Source organism: Nuphar pumila, chromosome 4, assembly GCF_984573655.1.
Source record: "Nuphar pumila chromosome 4, dmNupPumi1.hap1.1, whole genome shotgun sequence".
Taxonomy (NCBI): Eukaryota; Viridiplantae; Streptophyta; class Magnoliopsida; order Nymphaeales; family Nymphaeaceae; genus Nuphar; species Nuphar pumila.
Genome location: NC_143252.1, coordinates 35,435,820 through 35,444,354, shown reverse-complemented (window position 1 = coordinate 35,444,354; position 8,535 = coordinate 35,435,820).

Genomic DNA, 8,535 nt, shown 5'->3' with positions numbered 1-8,535 from the left:
TTAATAGAAGAGAGGCGGGGCGGGAGAAAGCGTAAGTCCATCCCCACCTCCACCTCCACCCCCACACGGGTTTTTATTTTCATCTTCGTTCTCGATCTATTTCCTGTTTTATGTCTTTCATCCTTACCTCCAGTACAGCAGGTTCAGACGGATCCCTGCTTTCCCTCGGTCTACTTCCATCCCTAGATGTTTTGGTGAAGATAGAAAAGAAGTGATGTGGTAGGTCCTTCCAATCCAGAGACAACAAGGAACATTACAATCCTGCAAGTACGACAGGTAGAGCTAGCATAGTTAGGTCTCTAATCCTGAAGTGGTTTTTTCGTATAAATATAATAATAACAAAAAAGTAAAAATAAAATTAAAAAGTCAGGAGCTTCAGAGTTCAAAGGGCAGTAAAGCCACAACCTTCTACAACTCGCTCGTTGTTAAGCAAAATGGTTATCCTCCCAAACAGAAACTCTATCCAATCCAAAGAACGTCAGCATCCAACCATCCCAGCTCATACTCAGGAAAAAAAAAGGCAAATGAGCATGCCTTCCGAAGTCTATCTCGTCCAAATGAAGATCTTGTTGGTTGTAGTCTCTATCCAATTGTAACTTACCCAATGTAATATGGTTATCTTTTGGTTGTTTTGTATTGCTGGAAATTCTGTTAAAAACATATTTTAGATTGTATCAAATTGTATCTAATGTTTTACATGATTTAGATAACCTCCCTCTCACATTGCATAGATCTTATCAAGACAAAAACGTGTGGGATCAGATCATGTAAAGGCACATGGGTCTGATCCCGTGCAAAAATGCAAGCCTAACATGCATCACCTGTCACATATATGGCTGTTGAGTATAAGCAGGAACCCATCAGTCAATCCATCCAATGTAGTAAGAGTTTTTTTTTTAGTTTTTGAACCTCTAAATTGAACTGCTCAGTCCCAGACTTCATCATCTCTCAATCAGATGCTTCGTTATTTATTTTTCAATATCATGGGCTAGTTTATTTATTGGTTTACGTTGATGATATCATCATCACAAGCAATTCCGCCATGGCAATTAAGCAGCTCATCACTTGTCTTGGATTTGCCTTGTCTATTAAAGTTCATAGTTGTCTCCACTATTTTTTTGGCATCGAGGTTCTTTACTCCGTGGTCAGAGTTCATCTTTCTCAATGGTTGTACAATCTCAACCTCCTTTACAAAGCATCCATGGCACACACCAAGCCTGTCTCCACTCCCATGAGTTCCAGTTCCAAGCTTACTAAGGATGGCTCTCCTCTCTTTCTTGATGCTACACTTTACCGCAGCATTGTTGGTGGTTTACAATATCTCACTCTCACTCGACTTAATGTTGCATTTGATACATGCACCACTCTACTGTTGCTCACTAATCTGCAGTCAAACATATCATATGGTATCTCAAGGATATGTTACAATATAGTCTTCTACTTAAGCGGTCTGCCTCTATGCAACTTAGTGTCTAATCCGACACTGACTGGGTTGGTTGCCCAGATGATCGCAAGTCTACAGGTGGATTTGTGGTCTTAATTGGTCCAAATGACATTTCTTGGTCTTTCCGCAAGCACAAAATGGTAGCTCGGTCTAGTATCGAGGCTGAATATAAATACCTAGTGTGTGATGCACCGAATCTCATATGGCTCAAGTCATTACTCGGCGAACTCGGCTTCTTACCCTGCGAACCACCCATTCTTTGGTGTGATAATATAAACACTCTCTATCTTGCAGCTAATCCGGTTTTTCATGCTTGGACTAAACACGTCGAAATTAATTTTTATTTCATTTGTGATAATGTTCTCAAAGGCCATCTTCAAATCAGTTTCATCTCTTCCAAGGACCAACTTGCAGATGGCTTAACCAAACCTCTTCTGCTGGTACAGTTTGCTGATGTTCGTTACAAGCTCAACCTGTGAGGCCCCACATTGAGCTTGATGGGTCATGATAAGCAAAATGGTTATCCTCCCAAACAGATAAAGTCTCTCAGTTCAAACTTTGTCCAATCCAAAGAACGATGAGTTGGCATCCAATCGTCCCAGCTCATACTCAGGAAAAGTAAAGGCAAATAACCCTACCTTCCAGGGTCTATCTTGTCCAAATAAAGATCTCATTGATTGTAGTTTCTATCCAAATATAACTCACCCAATGTAATTTGGTTATCTTTTGGTTGTTTTGTATTGCTGAAAACTTTGTTAAAAACATATTCTAGATTGTATCAAATTGTTTATAACATTTTACATGATATAGATAACCTCCCTCTCATGGTGGACAAGTGAGACTGGGTGAGGTTTTCATGGAATGTCTCTTTCTTTTACTCGCATCGAGTAAATTGTTGATAGATAAGAGAAAACATTTATTTTAGACTCCTTATGATGCATATTTGTTTTTCACATTGTTAAATGATATTGTTGAACACGTTGGGAAAGAGAATGCGGTTCAAGTTGTTACTGATTATATCTTCAACAATGTCAAAGCGGGTAAATTATTAATGGATAAGAAAAAACATTTATTTTGGACTCCTTGTGATGCACGTTGTATACTTCAAATGTTGAAAGATATATAAGAATTAAAAGAGTTGAAGAATATTTTTTTGAAAATCAAAGCAATTTATGGTATTCATATATAAGCATACTCAAGTGTTGAGTATGATGAGAGCATACACATAGAAGAGCATACATAGGCCTGTAGTGACGAGATTTGCTACTAGATTTTTTACTCTAAAAAACATATATAATTGCAAAAAAGGCTTAAGATCCATGTTTATTGGAGATGATTAGGAAAAAAGTAGTTTCTCAAAAACATCAGCTGGTAAGAGATGTGAAAGCATGATTTTGAGTTCAAATTTTTGGAAGGTAGTGAGTCATACTCTTAAAAGAATAACTCATATGATTGATGTGTTTCGATTGGTTGATAGCTATGAAAAGCTTGCTATGAGTTACATCTATGAAAAAATGAAGCATGCAGAAGATCATATAAAGGTATATGTTAATTTTTTTGTATTCTACTAATTATAAATTTTGTTTTTAAATTTTAACTTAGCTTTTATAATGGTTATTTTTATTTTTTTTACTTAATAGGTAAATTTGCACCATAATAAATAAAGATATAGCTCGGTTTGAGAGATAATCGATAAAAGATTGAGCAATCAATTGCAAAAACCTTTGCATGTAGCAGGCTTATATTTGAATACATACACACATGCATATATATATATATATATATATATATATATATATATATATATATATATATATATATATTATGGATATGAAAATATCGAGTCCAATGAAGAGATAAAGAATGACTTATATGATTGCATCAACCATTTTTTTTGAAACAAAGTAGATCGAGAAGCATTGGTTGACCAACTTATAAGATATAGAACTACTAGTGGGCCTTTAAAGATGGAGTTAACAAAGAAGAAAAGGAAAGTGCAAATGCGAAGTAAGATGATTAAATTTCATAAAACTCGCTTTGCACTATTTTTATAACTTATATACTTTTATTACATTTGATTTGAATTTTTTTTATAGTGGATTTTTTTTTGCATTGGTTGTTCCCAACTCTAGACTTTTTTTGTTTGAGTCTTATGCCTGACATGCAATGTATCAAGTTGTGAATGTAACTGAAGTACTTTTGAAGCGATAAATTGTTATTTATTACTAATTACTAAATAGTATTTGTTAGTTTGTATATAGTTTAACTTTATATATTTTTGGAAGATTTGTACCAAAAAAAAGAAACTGACTTTTGTACAAAAAGTTGAACGATTTAGTTTTTTTATAATATAATCGAAGATTGAAGCAAAGATATAAGGAGCGAATGAACATAGGAGATCTCAACCTCATTGTCTTAAGAGAAGTCGATAAAAATGATTTGTGTCTAAGTGAAGATGAGGTGGTCTTCAAAGATGACACATCACTTACATGAGATCTTGTTTATAAGGCATCTAGACCGCGAGGCATAGGGCGTGAGTAAGAACGAGTGCTACTAAAGACCTAAGCAAGAAATCATTAAAAGGGTTCGGGTTTTAGAGGGAGGAGAATTGGAGTTACCGCTCTTTCCAAATACAAATGAAAAAAAACTAAACATGCATTTATATGGGATAGAATTTTACGATAAAAGGAATTTTCTAATATTGGTGTGATGTGAATAAGAAATTTTGCAATATAGGACTTTCGCAAATATTTTAAAATTTTGCATGTAATACTCGTCTGCTATTTCACAATTATCAAAATTCCATAAGTTTTATGATTTTTTCAAGTGATCTTGTGAAACTTGTCACGAATTTTGCAGTTCGTTTGGACAAACACACACAACCATTGTGGTGCACTCCATGAAATAGATGTAGATGCATGCCAACCTATCCTTCCAATTTTATGAATGACTACCAAGTCAAGCCAGGGTTAGGGCCATGCAAGGGATCACTTGCTCACACATGTTGCTAAGGTTTCACCTACAATTAAGGTAGGGGTGACAATGGGTTGGATTTGACCCAGAGTCGACCCATATAAAAGCTTATAGTGTCAGGGTGATAAATAAGAAGACCTTGTTAGAATTATGGGCCAGACTCAAAGGGCCTGATTAATATATGAAGCTGGGTATGGTTTGTGAAATTTTATATCAGACCCAGGCCCAACTCGAGTTCTTACTAAGATCCGTAATTTTTCAATATAAAAAAGACAATAAATATTACCAGCTATGATCTGGTCTGGTTTATATAATCCTTATAAAATCAGGGTATGGTTTCTCTTATGACAGGTTCCATTAGACCCGAGTTCGAACCCAATACCATCATCTTAAATCAGGTTTGGGGTCTGATTTCACTTGGATCCAAACCAAACCCAACCCGTTGACACCCCTAAATAAAGGTGGTAAGGTTTTTTCCCTTGGTTAGTATTTAGAGTTATTTACAAATTCCAATCCAATTATTTTTTATAATTAAGATTCATACTCAAAAAAGGTCATAAAACTCGTAACTCAAATTCATACTCTCTTTTTTTCATGGTTAAACAAATTACTACATGCAGTTAGTTCCATAGGTAGCAGATCTTCTTTTTTCTATAAATCTTTATTTCACCATTATATTTAGTAATAAAAAATTAATTTTACCCTTTAAAATAACAATCTATGTCATATTTCACCATCTTATTCTATTAATACAACAATCTTCATTGGCATACGTCTTTTTCATAAAAAAAGAAGAAGAAGAAGGTGCTAAGGTTCGATTAGACCCGGACCCGGTAACATCATCTCTAATCTGGTATGTGTCTGACTTCACTAGGGTTTGAACCAAACCCGACCCGTTGAAATACTCCTAAATAAAGGTGCTAAGGGTTTTTTCCCCTAGTTAATATTTAGAGTTATTTATAAATTTCAACCCAATTGTTTTTTTATAATTCAGATTCATACTCAAAAAAGGTCATAACTCAAATTCATACGCTTTTTTTTCATGGTTAAGAAAATATTTTTGGGAATCCAGGGACGAGCACACAACAAAAAACAGAGAAGGCGGTGTACCTAAAGAAGCCATTTGGAATCGACAACGGCTGATGGTTGGCGATGGTGGCTGGATCGGGATGAGCTTCGCTCCTCAGCCGGACTGCAGCCCTCCAATGAGCACAAGCTCCTTTAGCAGTCAGTGAGCAGGATCTCTCTTCCCTCTTTAGTCGGAAAACTCAAAAGAGGTAAATTCTTTCCTTAACCCTTTTCTGTGTTTTTCTTTGCATACGGATTTCTCATTGACACCCATTTATATAGCAACAGCAGGGGAACGGTTAGCGTAAATGTCCCCTCTCTGAATTTCATTATGTTTATCGGAAAGAACACAAAAGGGAAAACTTACCAAATCGTGGGTAACAGCCACGATGTGTGGCTTATCCCAACATTCTCCCACTTATTCCGACGATAAACCAGTAAACTTTATGAGAATGGCTTGATGAATAGATCGGCCTTTACAAATCCATTCTACAGATCCCTAGTTAAATCTTTAATCCTTATGAGATTAACAACAACCATAATGAGAATTAATAAACTGTATGTGATCACTTTATTCATATGCACATGTTAAAATGAGTTTAACAAGCCCATCATCAATGCATATTCGGAATATAATCTTGGTGCTAGCCCTTTAATAAGAAGATCAACAATCATCTCTTTGGTACCAATATTAATAATATGCACTAGATGATTCTCTGTCCTTTCTTTAACAACAAAATACTTTAGTTTCATATGCTTGCATGACATAGTACTTTTGCTGTTGTTCAAAAAAGACACCGCAGCTTCATTATCACAGTAGACCTTCAGTGACTTCTCGATGAAATCGACCACCTTTAACTATGATATGAAGTTCTTCAATCATATGGTCTGAGAAGTAGTCTCATACAATGCTATAAACTCTGCCTCCATGGTGTGAGCAGCATTAGTCATCTGCTTTTCACTTTTTCAAGAGATCGCTCCTCCATCAAGTAAGAAGACATACCCAGTAGTAGACTTTCTACTATCAAGGCATCCTCCTAAGTCCTTATCTGAGTAGCTAATGACCTCGAGGTGATCAACTTTATGATACATCAACATATAGTCTTTTGACTCTTACAAATACCGCAAGACTTTCCTAGCAGCCTTCCAATGGGATATGCTTGGATTAGACTGGAAGCTACTCAGCATCCCTACTGCGAAGGAAATATCTGGACGTGAACAAGTTTGCGTGTATTGCAAGCTGCTAACAACTGATGCATATGGATAAGCACTCATCTGTGCTTTGTCAATTTCATTCTGTGGACAATCCTTTAGGCTCAATTTGTCACCTTTTGATATGGTTGTTGTATTAGGAGAATAATTCTCCATCCTATATCGCTTTAATACCTTATTTACGTAGGTTCTTTGGGAGAGACCTAGAAAACCTTTGCTCTGTCTCGACGAATCTTAATGCCAAGTACATAAGCAGCCTCAGCCATATCTTTCATATCAAAATGTGATGCAAGAAACTGTTTTGTCTCTGTAAGTAACTTTATATCATTGGTTGCCAGCAAAATGTCATCCACATACAACATCAATATAATGAACTTACTCCCACTTTCCTTAAGGTATATACATTGATCAATAATGTTTTCTGTAAACCTGAAAATTACAATGACTTGAGAAAATTTAATATACCACTGTCGGGAGGCCTGTTTAAGTCCATATATAGATTTGTTAAACTTGCAAACTAAACAATCATATTCAGAGAAACCAAGAGGTTGTTCCATATATACCTCTTCATTCAGATCTTCGTTGAGGAACGTTGTTTTCACATCCATCTGATGTAGCTCTAAGTCATAATGAGCTACGAGGACCAAAATTATCCTCATTGACTCCTTAGTTGAGACAAGAGAAAATATCTCATTATAGACCCTCCATCTGGGTGAACCCTTTAGCAACCAATCTTGCCTTATGTCTATCTATGTTACCTTTGGAGTCCTTTTTGGTCTTAAAGACTCATTTATACCCTACGGGTTTTACTCTTTTAGGTAACTCAACAAGATTCCACACTTGATTCTTAGCCATAGAATCCAACGCTTCTTTCATGGCTTTTATTCAGTATGAAGATTGTTTGCTTTCAACAGCTTCCATAAAGGTCAACGGGTCATCATCTATATCTATAAAATCACCAGGCTCCTGAAGGTACACCACATAATCAGGATGTATGGCAGATCTCCTAATTCTTGTGGATCTCCAAACAGGTCATTCTTTAGGCTGAGATTGAACCTGATCATCATGTTCATGCTCTTCTGCATTGTCCATAATAGGTTCACTTTGGATTTGTGCATCAACAACTGGGTGATCAACCACGTCAGTATTTTCCTTAATAGATGATGAAACTGGATCTTGTATTTCCTCAAAACCAAGGTTTTTAAGTGTACTTAATCCAACTGAACCATCTTCAAGAAATTTTGCCTTATCCATTTCAACAATCTATGGTGAATGAGATGAGTAATAAAACATGTATCCTTTTGATATTTCTAGATAACCAATGAAATATCCACTGGTTGTTCTTGGATCAAAGCCTTTAATGTGGGGGTTATATAGCTTAGCCTCTACAGGACATCCCCATATGTGTATATAAGACAGTAATGGTTTCCTACCTGTCTACAACTCGTAGGGAGTTTTAGGCACAGATTTCGTAGGAACCTTATTCAAAATATTTACAACAGTCCTTAAGGATTCACCCTACAACTTCATGGAAAGTGTTGAATAATTCAAAATGACCCTGACCATCTCCTTAAGCGTACGATTTCTCTTTTCAGCTATACTATTCTGGTAGGCACTACCAGGCATGGTATATTGAGACGCAATGCCTTCCTCTTTAAGAAATTACGCTAATAGTCTTTTTCATTGCTCCATCTAAGTAAACCTACCATAATATTTGTCACTTCTATCAGACCTGACTATCTTAATAACTTTATCAGTTTGTTTCTTTACTTTTTTCTTAAATTTCTTGAACATCTGAAAAACATCAGATTTTTCAAAGATCAGGTTGGGATACATCT